Genomic DNA, 14475 nt, shown 5'->3' on the forward strand with positions numbered 1-14475 from the left:
TCAACATTTTTTCAATTGACTTTCCTTTCTTAAGTTGAATCCCCCGCTACAAGCTTGGATTCCTTGTTCATATTCCGACAAATGTCTCTTTCAGCTAACACTATACTAGAAGAATCTCTAGTGTAGTGCTGTTTGGCTCCGGAAATGTTCTGACCTCCCATTTCTGTACATACATAACACCAAACATCGCCCCCGCTCTGTCCCTTGCGGGATATAAGCGGATTACCTTGCGGCTGGGCCATGCTGGAAGAACTCTCCTGGAATCTGGGCCCGGCGAACATCCCCCGACTCGAAAGCCCCCGCCGGGACCCCACTCCCTTGCAAGCAGCAGCAGCCACATTCCGGGAAGCTCCTGGAAACCTCCGTCGGTCAAGAAGGAGCACAGGTGGACCGCCCGCCAGCATCGTACCACCAGATCTCCAACCCAGCAAAAACATCCCGGCGGCCCTCGTACCCACCAACCCACGAAAGGGTCTAGGTCAATTCGTCGCGCTCAACTTGTCGCAGGACAATTCGTCGCATTCAATTTGTCGCAGCGTCAATTCGTCGTGCTACAAACTCGTCGCGGTACAAATTTGTCGCAGACTCATTTCATCGCGACAAATTTGAATTTCTTTAAAATTCATATGTTTGTGGTGATCTTATAAATAGGGTAATTGCTTTAGGCGTAAAAAATGGAACTAATTTTTTTTTCTCATTTATTGGAAATGTCCCCCCCCCCCTTCCCATCTGTTTTAATTTTTAACAAATGAAGGAAAGTATTCAATGTAGTCATTAAATTTTTAAAATTTAATTTTTACCATATAAGCCGCATTTCTGTCGGGATTTCTATTTCTCGCAGTGAGGGATGTTGAAGAGCTCACCCAAATAATAAATTGGGATCAATTAAATTTTGAAAATTTAGTTTCCATCGTATAGGCCGCGCTTCCCGCTTTCTATGTATCCACGCAGAGAATATATCTTTAAGGAATTTTTTTATGACAATGTATCTAAGTTTTATGTGTAACAGCTGCGAAAAGAATTATTTTCGAATTATTTTTTTGCAATGCAGTGTACATTTCAAATCACTTTGTATTATCACACCGAAATAATATTCAAACACTCCGACCATAGGCACCAGAAACTGGGGGCTGATGCCATTTGAGGCCCCCCCCCCCCGACTCCAATAACTCAGGAATATACAATTCAATGCACCATTTCGCCTCCTGAGTACGGGTTTGAGTCCCTTATAAACGGAATTAATGGCGATTTTTAGCCCCCCCCCCCACCTCCTCAATGTTTCTTTCATGTCGGCACCTATGACTGGCCAAGGATGCCGGAAGTGTTTGGAACTTGTGGGTTCTTGTCTTGATCTTGAAAAAGGAAATTTTGATTTCTGAATCATTTCTCTGTGCTCCTACCCATTCCATAAAGTACCCTGGGCACCAACAGCATCTCTGTCTCTGACACCACTGCAAATGTCAATCGATTTTTGATTTTTTTTCCAACTCCAAAGTAACAACTCTCGAGTGAAAAGAATGAAATCAGACTTTTAACATTCAAAAATTTGAAATGTTAAATAATTGATTTTTTCTGTGATAAAATTTCAATATCAGGTGGAAAAATTTCGGTTTGTATGATATTCCCCAAATTACAGTGAGCCTTTCTTTAACGGTAAAGTTCTATGTGCCCCATGGGCTCGAGAGTCCCCCCCCCCCCTTCGAGAGTCACCAACATTTACCATTACAGTATCTCCATAAGAACCCGAAATATTTAATTAATTAATAATTCAATTAAATTAATATTTAATTTCACCGTATAAGCCGCACTTCCCGCTTTTGTTGGGATTTCTATTTCTCACAGCGAAGGGAGTTGGGCGCAGATCAAGGGTGGAAATGTACAGTGCTTGTGAATGGCGATTCGATAAAGTTTTCATAATGCCCACAGGATTAGCACCGACAAAGGCAATGTAATCAACAATAAGAAAGATGACTATGGGTCAGTCGCATAAATATAATATAACCATTAATCTTATGTTTATTCGCATATCTTTGGCTGGTTTGTTTGTGTGGTTGTAAGTGCGGCTTATACGGTGAAATTAAATATTAATTTAATTGAATTATTAATTAATTAAATATTTCAGGTTCTTATGGAGATACTGTAATGGGGCAGATAGAAATTTACCGTTAAAGAAAGGCTCACTGTAATTTGGGGAATATCATACAAACCGAAATTTTTCCACATGATATTGAAATTTTATCACAGCCAAAATCAATTATTTAACATTTCAAATTTTTATAACCGAATTTTAAAATACAATTAAACTTTTATATGCAGTTAAATTTTTAAATGTAATTGATATTGTAATTTTAATTTCGATGACCTTTCTGCATTGACAAAAATTAATTATTTTCAGTTAACTGCGTGTACACTTTTGTTCATGTTTTTATTTCACGTGTAAGACATACATACAAGCTCGCGTGGAACATGTACAGTGAAGAATCGACGATTCGACGAATTGATTCTGCGCTGTAATATATAAATTGACGTCACGACGAATTGACACGGCGGCAAACTTGTACAGCTACGAATTGGAGCTGCGACGAATTTGTACCGCGACGAATTGACACTGCGAGAAACTTGTACCGCGACAAACGGAGGCGCGACGAGTTGATCGCGACAAGTTGAGTGTGACAAATTGACCGGCTACGTCACGAAAGAACACCTTCGTCCATGGCTCATCGCTCAAAGGAACGACAGAACGAAACTAAACGTCCGTACTTTTCCAGCAGCTCGTGTCTGTCGATGTCATCATTTCACTCTGTCCCCACCACAGAGTAAGAATAATATCTTTATATCTTTAGTCTATGGCCTATGGTCCCCACCAATCCATCTGTAGATGGACTCATGGCATCTCGACTGCCAATCACTCGCTTCAGCTCTTCTGCCACCTGAAAGAAAGCATACATACATGGCACAAGCAGGCACTGAACAGAAATGACAGCAAGTGGAAATTGTCAGGAAAGAACAACATGACAAACATCACAGTTCTGTTAAATGGGCGGGACAGAAGCAAAAAAAAAAAATTCTGTACAGAGCCGAAACTAGATGCCTGGTCAACAAGGCAAGCAAGCATTTTGGCGCACTTTGTAATGTTGAAGGAAGTGTTGAAATTGGCACCCCTCCCCCCTCTGGTGCGGGGCCAGGGGCACCAGACTCGCCTGCTGTTCCCTAGTTTCGGCCCTAATTCTATGTACCTATATCTGTTCTTTATATCTATCTCTCAGGGGTTTCCAACATAAAGTTTCTCGCGGAACTCTTATTATAAGGCTGTTCCGCAGAACCCTTGATAATAATGAGGTTCTACAGAACTCAAACAAAATGTGTCCCCCATTGCCGTCCCAATAACATCATAGCCTCAGGCAAAATGAAAGATGACTTGGGCACAACCTCTTAATTTACATATTTATTGTCATAAATCATTGTGCCAAAGTTGTTATGGAAGCTCCTAGTCAACTGAGGTCCTGACATGTCCCCACAGGGGGGGGGGGGGGCCTGGCAGGGCTCCACTCCCAAATTTCTCAGCCACGTTTAAATAAAAAGTCAGGAAAAATTTATTTTTATGCTACGTGTGTGGGGGCAACATATATAACGCTGAGAATCACGATTTTAAAAACTAGAAAACGAGGATTCTTGGATTTTAAATAAATTTTGTCTTTAAATTCAGAATAAATATTAATTTATTAATTTTATTTCCATAAAAGTGCGTGAAAGCACATCTGTGGTACTTGATGGAATAAGATTTTTCAAATAATTTTCAATAAATTTTATGTAGAATTTTAATGCGTTATATCACTATTTCTCAACCTTTTTTTAGCCCATGGCCCCTTTTGAACCATATTTTTTCTCATGCACCCCCCTCCACCACCCTCATTCAAGACCGACGCTCTTCCTACTTATTGAATTGAATTTAGTCTAAACTAAATTTATAAATGAAGAAAAATTTTATAAATAAAATCTATCTCGATGTCTGGGCCAGGCACAGATCCAGAAGTGAGTGAGTGACCTAGTAATTGAATGAGTGAGTGAGTAATCTAGTAATTGAATGAGTGAGTGAGTGACCTAGTAATTGAATGAGTGAGTGAGTGACATAGTAACTGAATGAGTGAGTCAGTGACCTAGTGAGTATGTGTGTGAGTGAGTGAGTGACCTAGTAACTGAATGAGTGAGTGAGTGACCTAGTGAGTATGTGAGTGAGTGATCTAGTGAGTGAGTGGAGTGATCTAGTGAGTGAGTGATCTAATGACTGAGTGATTAAGTGATTGAGCGAGTGATTAAGTGATTGAGCGAGTGATTAAGTGATTGAGCGAGTGATTAAGTGATTGAGCGAGTGATTAAGTGATTGAGCGAGTGACCTAGTGAGTAAGTGAGTGATGGAGTGAGTGAATTAGTTAGTTTTAACCTAGTAGTGTCACAAATGATTAAAAAATATATTGTATATATTACAATATCGACCTAATGGCATATTTATAGCTTCAGCGGTTTCGACTCGGCGTGATTCCAACATATGACATACTGCATTATTGAACCCCCCTTATGACCCCATTAGGAGTCGAATATGGAAAAACCTTTCTTAGTGAGTCTTTACATCGTGAAACAAAACTATTCACAAAATATGATATTTATAGCTTCAGCGGTTTTGGCTCGGCGATGACGAATCAGTGTCAGAACATGTTATTTTATATACAGTATATAGATGTAGATACGCACTAAGACACGGGATTTCTGAAAGTTCATCACCCATGGGGATCATGAGGTGTTAAAGTGGTATGGGGGGGGGGGGTAATCATTGCTGAGTAAATCTGAGATTGCAGAATCCACACCAGTGAAGTCGCTGGTACCAGCTAGAGCATCATAAAAAAATAATCCATTGCTTACTGATGATCAAAAATGTTTTTTATAATATCAAAGTGATAACAGGAGATGATTTTAAGCATTCTAGGAAGGTTATTCATCGCGTATCTACTTACTTTATTATCTTTTTAATTCTCTGTTATTATTCCTTTTAACGTTTCGTTAGAAGATTCTGAGTAAAACATAGAGTTAATGGAATTATTGAGTATATTCTCTTGTGCAACAGCAATTTGTAATTTCTCTCTTCCGTATCATCTCAATTTCTTCTAATAAAGTCATTATTAAAACTTTCTGCCATATATCATGTATAGGATCACTGACTGGGTCACTCATCCACTCAGTAGCTCACTCACTCACTTATTCACTAGATCACTCATCCACTCAGTAGCTCACTCACTCACTTATTCACTAGATCACTCATCCACTCAGTAGCTCACTCACTCACTTATTCACTAGATCACTCATCCACTCAGTAGCTCACTCACTCACTTATTCACTAGATCACTCATCCACTCAGTAGCTCACTCACTCACTAGATCACTCATCCACTCACTAGATCACTCATCCACTCAGTAGCTCACTCATCCACTTACTCACTGGATCACTCATCCACTTACTCACTAGATCACTCATCCACTCAGTAGCTCACTCACTCATCCACTCAGTAGCTCACTCACTCATCCACTCAGTAGCTCACTCACTCATCCACTCATAGCTCACTCACTCATCCACTCAGTAGCTCACTCACACACTTACTCACTAGATCGCTCATCCACTCAGTAGCTCACTCACACACTTACTCACTAGATCGCTCATCCACTTAGTAGCTCACTCACACACTTACTCACTAGATCACTCATCCACTCAGTAGCTCACTCACTAGATCACTCATCCACTCAGTAGCTCACTCACTAGATCACTCATCCACTCAGTAGCTCACTCACACACTTACTCACTAGATCACTCATCCACTCAGTAGCTCACTCACACACTTACTCACTAGATCACTCATCCACTCAGTAGCTCACTCACACACTTACTCACTAGATCACTCATCCACTCAGTAGCTCACTCACACACTTACTCACTAGATCACTCATCCACTCACGGATTCGGTAGCTTGGTCACTCACTCAATCACTCGCTCACTCCCTCGCTTTCTGACTCTCCTTGAACTGTTGTCGGTGAATTTTAATAGCTGTGAATTTTCCGGCGTTGAATTTTCCTAGCAGTGAATTTTTCGGCGGTGAATTTTCCTAGCGGTGAATTGCATGGCGGTGAGTTGCACGGTGGTGAATTTTCCGTAAACCGGTGGGGTTTCTATGCCTGGCTGTCTCACCATCATGGGTCCTCGGGCGATGTGATGTTCTGATAGTTAGCTGGAAGTAGACAACTTACATACGAAAATACAGTAGAAAATATTGAAACTACATCTTTTCATGTAGACCAGTAATTTACAAGACGCCTGGCCATGCCAGAATAGGGCCCATGGGCTAAAATAGACATTTGTTCTATGGACAGCTCTGCTGAATTCTGAAAGTACTCATATTTTTACCACTTGTCGTGGCTGCCTTTTCATCTGATTTCAACAGTGGCCCTCTTAGAATATCCCAGGACCACAAGGGAGCCACGTGGCCCCAGGTTGAGAAACACTGCGTTGTATGATATATATGTGCTATTTAAATAGCTCAATTAATCCTTTGAAAGGCAGACATTTTTCCAAAACTCATAAGAAAAAATGTAAACAGGTGCGCCCACTAATAGGACCACCCTCCCTCTTCAAAGGAGACTTATTGTATAATATTGGTCTGATATATTTATACTCTCACTAGGACGTTTTCATTTAGGAAATTCTCTCGCGACATCTTAAATCATCAACGTTTGGGTTGTGACCAACAATTTGGGAACTACTGTAGAGGTAAAAGAAAAAAACTCTTTTCAAATAGTCGTATCTTGAGGACTGCAAAATATTATTCGTCTCAGGTAGCAGAATTTCTAGGACCGGCCCTGACTCCGCTATAGCTGGTGTTAACCTAGTCGGGTTAGTAAGTTCTCTCTTATGTGACGAGGTCAGCTCATCTCTGTGTCTCATACCTGTAGATAGAAGAATCCCTGAATGCCCAGCTCACTCAGTTTGATGCCAAGTCTTGCACTGAAAGAACCGATTCTATTCAAGTCTGGGCTCTTTTTTAGTACATTTTTCCCTAAACATCCATTTCACATGAAATGGCTCAAAAGCTTCCTGAAAAAGTAATAGGCATTATTGAGGTATATCTGGTACAGAGGCGAACATAATGTAATCTGGTTCGAGTGACAGTAATTCTGCTGATAATTGTGAGAAAGTTTAGCTCACCGACAGCGCTGACGATGCTATCATGTGATTACACGATGTTGTGTTTTATGTTAGTGCGTGCATCCATGCCAATTAAATGTTCGTTAGCCAACGTAGAAACAGGGCCGAGACTAGATGTTTGGTCAACCGAGGCAAGCACGCATTTTGGCGCCTCCTCATGATGCTGAAGGAAATGTTATAGAGTGAAATTTGCGCCCCCCCCCCCTAGTCCGGTGTCAGGGGCACAAGATCCCCTAGTTGCGGCCCTGCGTAAATAAAATCTTCGTTAGCCGAGGTAGCGCTCGATATATTGGCTGATATGTATTAAAATAAAGATGTTACATGAAGAAGAGAAATACCTTCTCACTGTAGGCCCATGATCTCAACTCAACCACAACGTCTATTCCCCCACTCCCCGTACTATAAGCGTATATGAGCGTTCTTTTTTCTGTATATGTACAGTATGTATATATGTGTATGCATTGTTTTCTCTCTGACTCACACAAAAGCATCAACAAGAAGCGTAGAAAAAGCTGCTCCTGGCAAGAAAACTCCCAATCAACCTTTCTTTCTTATTTCAGGTCATAGAAGAACCGGTTTCCGGAACATCTCTCTACCAGAACCTGTTACTGATAAGGGGAGAGAAAAAGAAGCTGCTGGTTATTCAAGTTGGCACTTAATCATGTGTTTTGGTGTAAAACTCGATGGTGTTGGCAAAAACAATGATGGTCAGTCGCACTGATCCACTCGAAAGTGGCTTTCACATACACTCAAGGTTTCTAGAATATATGCATAATTTTTTTTATAGGGTCCGTGCATGGGTGGAGATACGGGAGGGGGGGGGGGCTTGGGGAGGCATTGCCCCCCCCCTTCCCCAGCGTCAAAGGTGAAGTTGACTGATCTAATTTATATATGAATTGACATCATCATCATCGTGCCCTCCCCCCAGACTTCCAAGTCTATTTCCGCCTATGGGTCCGCGGGATTTTCTCTGAGGAAGGGGTTTACCATTTTTTCTTCCGAAGGGCGGAGTTTCCTTTTTCTGATGATTGCATTAATTTAATTATAGTTGAATCTATTACATGTCTCTCTCTCTCTCTCTCTCTCTATGCCTTTAATAATTATTTTTATACATTACTTCAGGCACATAAAACAAATCATAGAATAATTATCAGAAAAAAAAAAAAGTATCATTTTTGATACAACCAAAACGGTATAAAAATGAGAGTTGAGAAGATTTCGGTATATTTTAGTTGATCTAAGTCTTGTTTATAAAGTTTACTTAATTTGAAACAAAATGTTTCGCAGCTTGTTTCATTAATTTTTACGCTATCTTTATTAATTTATAAATTGTAAGGTGTATTATTTTTTAACCCTTTTTCTCGATTCTTTTTTAATGAAAGAGTCGCACTTTTCCAGATTGAAATGTAGCTTCTATATAATTACAGTATTTTTTCTTTGCATTGTTTTAACAAGTGTTTGTTAGGAAATGCAGCAAAGCATTCTTGAAGCAAAAATCGAAGAATTAACATAAATGCCGCATCGATGGTTTACGACTAAACGACTAAAATGGTTTTCTAATTTCGAGGTGCGACTTACGAGCTGGCTTCCCATTTGAAGAAAAAAAAAGCTCCGCAGAGTGCAAGCAGACCTTCAACGCTATACTTACATAAACAAGAAGGTTCGGTGCCATTAGTATAGTACAAGTAAAAAAATGAATACCATCCCTTCCCCATCTCTGAGAAAATGCTGAGTATGCACTCTTGCACTGCATGCATGAAGCACGGGTACCCAGTAAGTTTGAGATAAAAGTTTTTTGTATTTGTATCACAGAAAAAAAAAATATTTGTGGGAATATTTCATTTTACTTAAAACAGAAATTTATTCTGGTTCGATAGATTTAAAAGGGTTTTATTCAGAATATTGTTCTTATATATATATATATATATATATATAGCTTGCTATTTTTTGTTCCTTATTGGCCTCTTTCTTATGCCTAAGTTGTTTTCAATTAAACGAAAATAGAGGGAGGGTCTTGCGAAGCAAATTCGAAGTTGCCTATAGATTTGCTGGAACTGCGACTGGAAACGACGGGCCGTACGAAGGACCCATTTTTTAAGATGGGGAAAGGGGGTGTGAGCAGGTCTACTAGAGAGAGCATGAATTTTGGCTCTCGCTTATAATGTTGAAGGCAGGGTCACAACTAGAAATGAAAAATTTAGGCTTGCGCTCGTGGCTAATGGTCATTTTGGAACCCCCTTCCTTTGTACTTTTGAACGAAAAAATAGTAAACTCAGAAATCATTAATTCTCGCTATGGATGAGTGGAAAAATGAAGGACTGCTGGAACTCGTAGTGAATTGAAATGTAGTTCACGGAAAAAACATTGATCATGTGTCAAATATGTGAGACAAGAGTTTATATATAGTCATAATTATAAACGAGACAATTGTATAATGTCGCACCGGACAAAAATACCGAAATGTCTCGAAAAATACGGAACACATGATCATGCAACTAGTGCTGTAAGTTAGAGGTCCGTCGAATCATTTCAGATATTTTACTGATCCTTGGGCTCTGAAAGGTTGAGTAATGCTGTTATAGAAAGATTATCTCTATCTAGAGGCAGTATATGTGTAGTTATCATGCGCTACAAAATTTATTTTGTTATTGTTATATCTTCTAAATCGGAGTTGCTAATACCAACAGAAAATGCACTATAAGATGTACAAAATTACAATGGATTTGTTGATTAATAAAATGTTAGATGTTTTGACTCAGAAAATATCAATACCAGCATCTTCATTAACACTTTCAGTGACCAAGTGCTGTAAAACATTGATATCACTAGACGCCCTCAGAAGAATAAAAACAGGTAAAAAAAGTTTGAAAATACGGTACATTGAAGGTAATGTGAGTGGGATATCAAAAAAATATCGTTTCAATCTATATACACTGCTGGCCACCGTAAATGCAACACCCTGAAGGAAGCATGCAAATAATATGAAATTTACAACATGCATTAGCGGAGGTGAGATATGCAAATGATTAGAATTTCAGCGCAGACGCACATCACGCGCGCCTGTGGCGCCACTTCAAAGCGCTATTTAAGGCTTGGAGATTTCGACGATTTGAAGTACGGCAATTGTGTTTTTCTTGTGGTTTTTTCAAAAAAACGATCAATTATGCCTCGTAGAAAACAGCGATCATCTTTTGATCAAGTATCCGAGTTCGACAGAGGAAGGATAGTGGTCTACCGAGATTGTGGATTATCTTTCAGGGAAATCGGTAGTCGTGTTGGACGAAACCAAACAACTGTAATGCGGATATGTGATCGTTGGATGCAGGAGGGTACGACGGACCGACGTGTTCGATCGCATCTACCTCAGTGCACCACTTCACGTGATGACAGGCGTATTGTGCGTATGGCAGTGACGGATCGCTCAGCCACATCACGAACCATAGCACAGCACATTCAGTCTGTACCGCATCATCCAGTGTCTGCGCGTACCATTCGACGCCGTTTACAGCAGAGTGGTCTGTCCGCAAGACGTCCATTGCTTCGTCTACCCTTGACGCAGAACCACAGACGTCTCCGCCGCCAATGGTGCGATGAAAGAAGGATGTGGACGGCACAATGGAATGAAATTGTCTTTACTGACGAGTCACGCTTCCGTCTGCCACACTACGATGGTCGGATTCGAGTCTGGAGATACCGTGGAGAGAGGATGCTGAACAGCTGCGTTATGCACCGCCACACTGGTCCTGCACCGGGTATTATGGTATGGGGCGGTATTGGATATCACTCTCGCACTCCTCTAGTACGTATTGCCGGTACTTTAAAAAGCCAGCGCAACATCTCCGAGGTGTTGGAGCCAGTTGTCCTTCCTTACCTTCAGGGCTTGCCCACAGCCATATTTCAACAGGATAATGTGCGACCACACGTGGCACGCATTGTCCAAAGGTTCTTCGTCAATCGCCAGATTGAATTGCTTCCCTGGCCAGCTCGCTCTCCGGATCTTTCGCCGATAGAAAACATGTGGTCCATGGTTGCTCAACGATTGACCCAGATTACATCCCCAGCTGCCACACCAGATCAACTTTGGCAACGCGTGGAAGCTGCTTGGTCTGCTGTACCCCAAGAACACATCCAAAGTCTCTTTGAATCAATGCCGAGGCGTGTGGCAGCGGTGATCTCCAACAATGGCGGCTACTCTGGCTACTGATTTTGGCAGGAACCACACTTCACAGAAGTCTATAAATTTAATCATTTGATGCTTGGTCAACATGTTATCTACAAAATAAATATTGTTGCGATATCTCTTGTCTTTCTTGGTGTTGCAATTTGGGTGGCCAGCAGTGTATATAAAATTGATTTTCTGTCTGTCTGTGTGTCTATGTTCTCTATACAAATCTACAATTTTAGATCGATCGTCGCCAAATTTTGCATATATACCAAATGGGACCCGACTTGAACGATAGGCTACTTTAAAATTTCGTCAGCCCAGGGCAAATGCCCCAAATGGGCAAAAAACTGTCCGGCAGCAATGGTTTTTTGGGCCTCAACAATCACTTTCCGAACGTTTACTTTGGTTACCGTGGTTCCCTAGCAATGTGTTTAAGACGTGTATATGCCTTTACAATGGTTTGTCATTTCTTTAATCCTGTTAGTATATGTATAATAGTTTATGCCTTTATAATGGTTTGCCACATTTTCAATATACTCGCAGTAATGAGGCTTTTTGAATAGACGTCATAATCATCATCAGCATCGCTTTGAGAGTCAGGAAAACGGTGATCCTCATAGAAATCAGTGCTAAAATTGTCGATTTTACTGTAGAAATGCGGAAATTAGTGGGATTTTCCGCCCCATCAATAATTTTAAAAATTGTATTGAATTCCCGATTTTTGAAATATTCAGTTCGCTTAGAGATATACGAAGCCCAGGAGATTAAATATGAAGTAATTAGCCAAACCTATTCTTTTGAGTTGGATATTCGAGCAATATCATTGATTTCATTTATATCTTCTCAAGTATGAAAATTAATGTCTCCATATTGTCTCTTTTGATATTTATTTGCATAAATTCATGTGGGTTAGGATATTTTAAAATTAGTTACGAGCCCGTGAAAAGTGCATCGAAAAAATTCCACAGCTTTAACTAAGGATTTTTGGAAGCTGGAACAGACAGATGGATAACTTGAAGTTCGGGGGGGGGGGATCGAAATACCTAGAAGATACGTAAAACCTAAAAGAAAAATATACATTCATTTCTACGTTTCTGTGTAAATCTATATTTGTTTATATCATGAATCGCGCAGGTCGCCATATTGGTTAACTTGGACACGGTTTGTATGTCCCTCAGGAAAAAGAGAGGGAGATATCACGTGATCCAAAAAAGCCTCATTGAAGAAAACCCGGGCAGCGCCGGGTATTATAGCTAGTATATATATATATATACACAGCCTACGTATATAGAAAAGTGTACATAATGAACATTGAAAATTTAATTTTTTTCGAAACTCACCAATTCACTCACTCAGAAACGTTCTGTGTAAGCCAATGTCAGGGTGTTCCCCCCTGATGAGAGCCCTAGACATTGGCTATGACTTTTTCCATTTTTGAATTCTTCGATCAATTTCTTTTTTAAATTTTCATTGTTCATATTTTTTGCTTTCCAGTTCAGATAATTAATTTGTTTTCTGTTTTCATATAAAAAATTATATATATATATATATATATATATATATATTATTATTATTTTTTTTTTTTTTTTTTTTTTTTTTTTTTTTTTTTTCTTTCTTTCTTTCAAGGGATTGATCTTAGTACACGTATTGCAAGGCTGGGCAAATCGCAAAAAAATCTTAGTCACCAGAAAAAAATTTTATTCACCAAAAATATTTTTACCGGACGAAAAAAGTCCAAAATAATGCTTCTGTTGGCCTGTTCAGGGCGCATAGTGATTCTTTTTGATGTTGACAGATATGCTACTATAAATTCCAAACATTTTGTCATGATCTCAGCCTGCAATTTAGTAAGTACCAAAGAAAATTTTAGGCGCCGATACCAATTTTTTAGTCGCTATAGCCAGCGCCGTAACTAGCATTTTGCCCCCTGGGACAAACATTATTTTTCTGCACCCCACAACTTTAACATTCGATAATTTTGTAATGGTGCTCTTTGTTCCCACCTAAAACTGCCATCCCAAAATTTTGCAGCACGGGGCAGTTGCCCCCTGCCTCCATCCAGTTACGGCTCTGGCCATAGCGACCCAGCACCGGGTATTTGTCCAATCCTGATGTATAGGACATCATTTCATCGAGAAGAGTTAAACATTATACTATAGGCCAGTGGTTCTGAAACTTTTGTATCCCGCGACTCCTTTGCCTTAGTTAGTGGACATGTAACCGCGGCTCCCCTGAATAGTCTTACAAAGAATTGCTTCATGGTATTGAGCATGCACACACAATTAGTAAGGACATCTCTCCACCCGATAATGATTGGCGGTGCCCCAAGGAGCAGCGTGGCTCACTTTGAGAACAGTTGCCATGTAGGCCATGGCTCCCACATCCTGGACAGAGCCCCTAGACTGGGATTTTTGGCAGACCCACAGGCAAAACTTTTCACTTTCCCTCTCTACAGTGAATTTGTAGCCTGAAAAAAACAAACAATGACGAGAATCGTCCCGTGCTTCAGGGATAAAGCCCTGTCAGCCCTACCCTTGGGGGGGGGGGGCATGATATAGGTAATTCAAAACAGACGCTGATCCAGAGGGAGAACGATGGGTGCAATCTATTCTTCTCCCCAAGTGCCGGATAATATGGAGAAAAATTGGTCTGTCTCGTAAGACTCGGGAAGCAGGGTCATGGCCCCACATTCTGGAGCAGTGCCCCTAGGCTAGGATTTTGAGAGCCTTTCTACAGTAAATTTATGTCATGAAAAACCAAAAAATTACGGTAACTGGTCCCGGGCCCCAGAGCTGGAGCCCTGTCAGCCGCACCCTTTTGGGCTGCCATGCACAAGGTTTGTCAGAATGGGGGGAGGGGGCTGTTCGTGAGTATTTTTTCCTTAAAAAAGGGGGTGGGGTTGGTTCGGTCTTTCATTGTAAAAACATAATCTCAGTTCGATGGGGATTTCAACCCCATCACCCTGTCACCGAGTGTGCCAGTGGTCGTTCCTAGACATTTTGTTCATTTAGACAAGACAAAAGAACACAAACCCAAACAAGACAAAAAGGTAAAGACAAAACAAA

This window comes from Pholcus phalangioides, unplaced genomic scaffold (assembly GCF_987345545.1).
Source record: "Pholcus phalangioides strain wild (caught in Gottingen) unplaced genomic scaffold, Ppha-v1.0 ptg000004l_1, whole genome shotgun sequence".
NCBI classification, from domain to species: Eukaryota; Metazoa; Arthropoda; class Arachnida; order Araneae; family Pholcidae; genus Pholcus; species Pholcus phalangioides.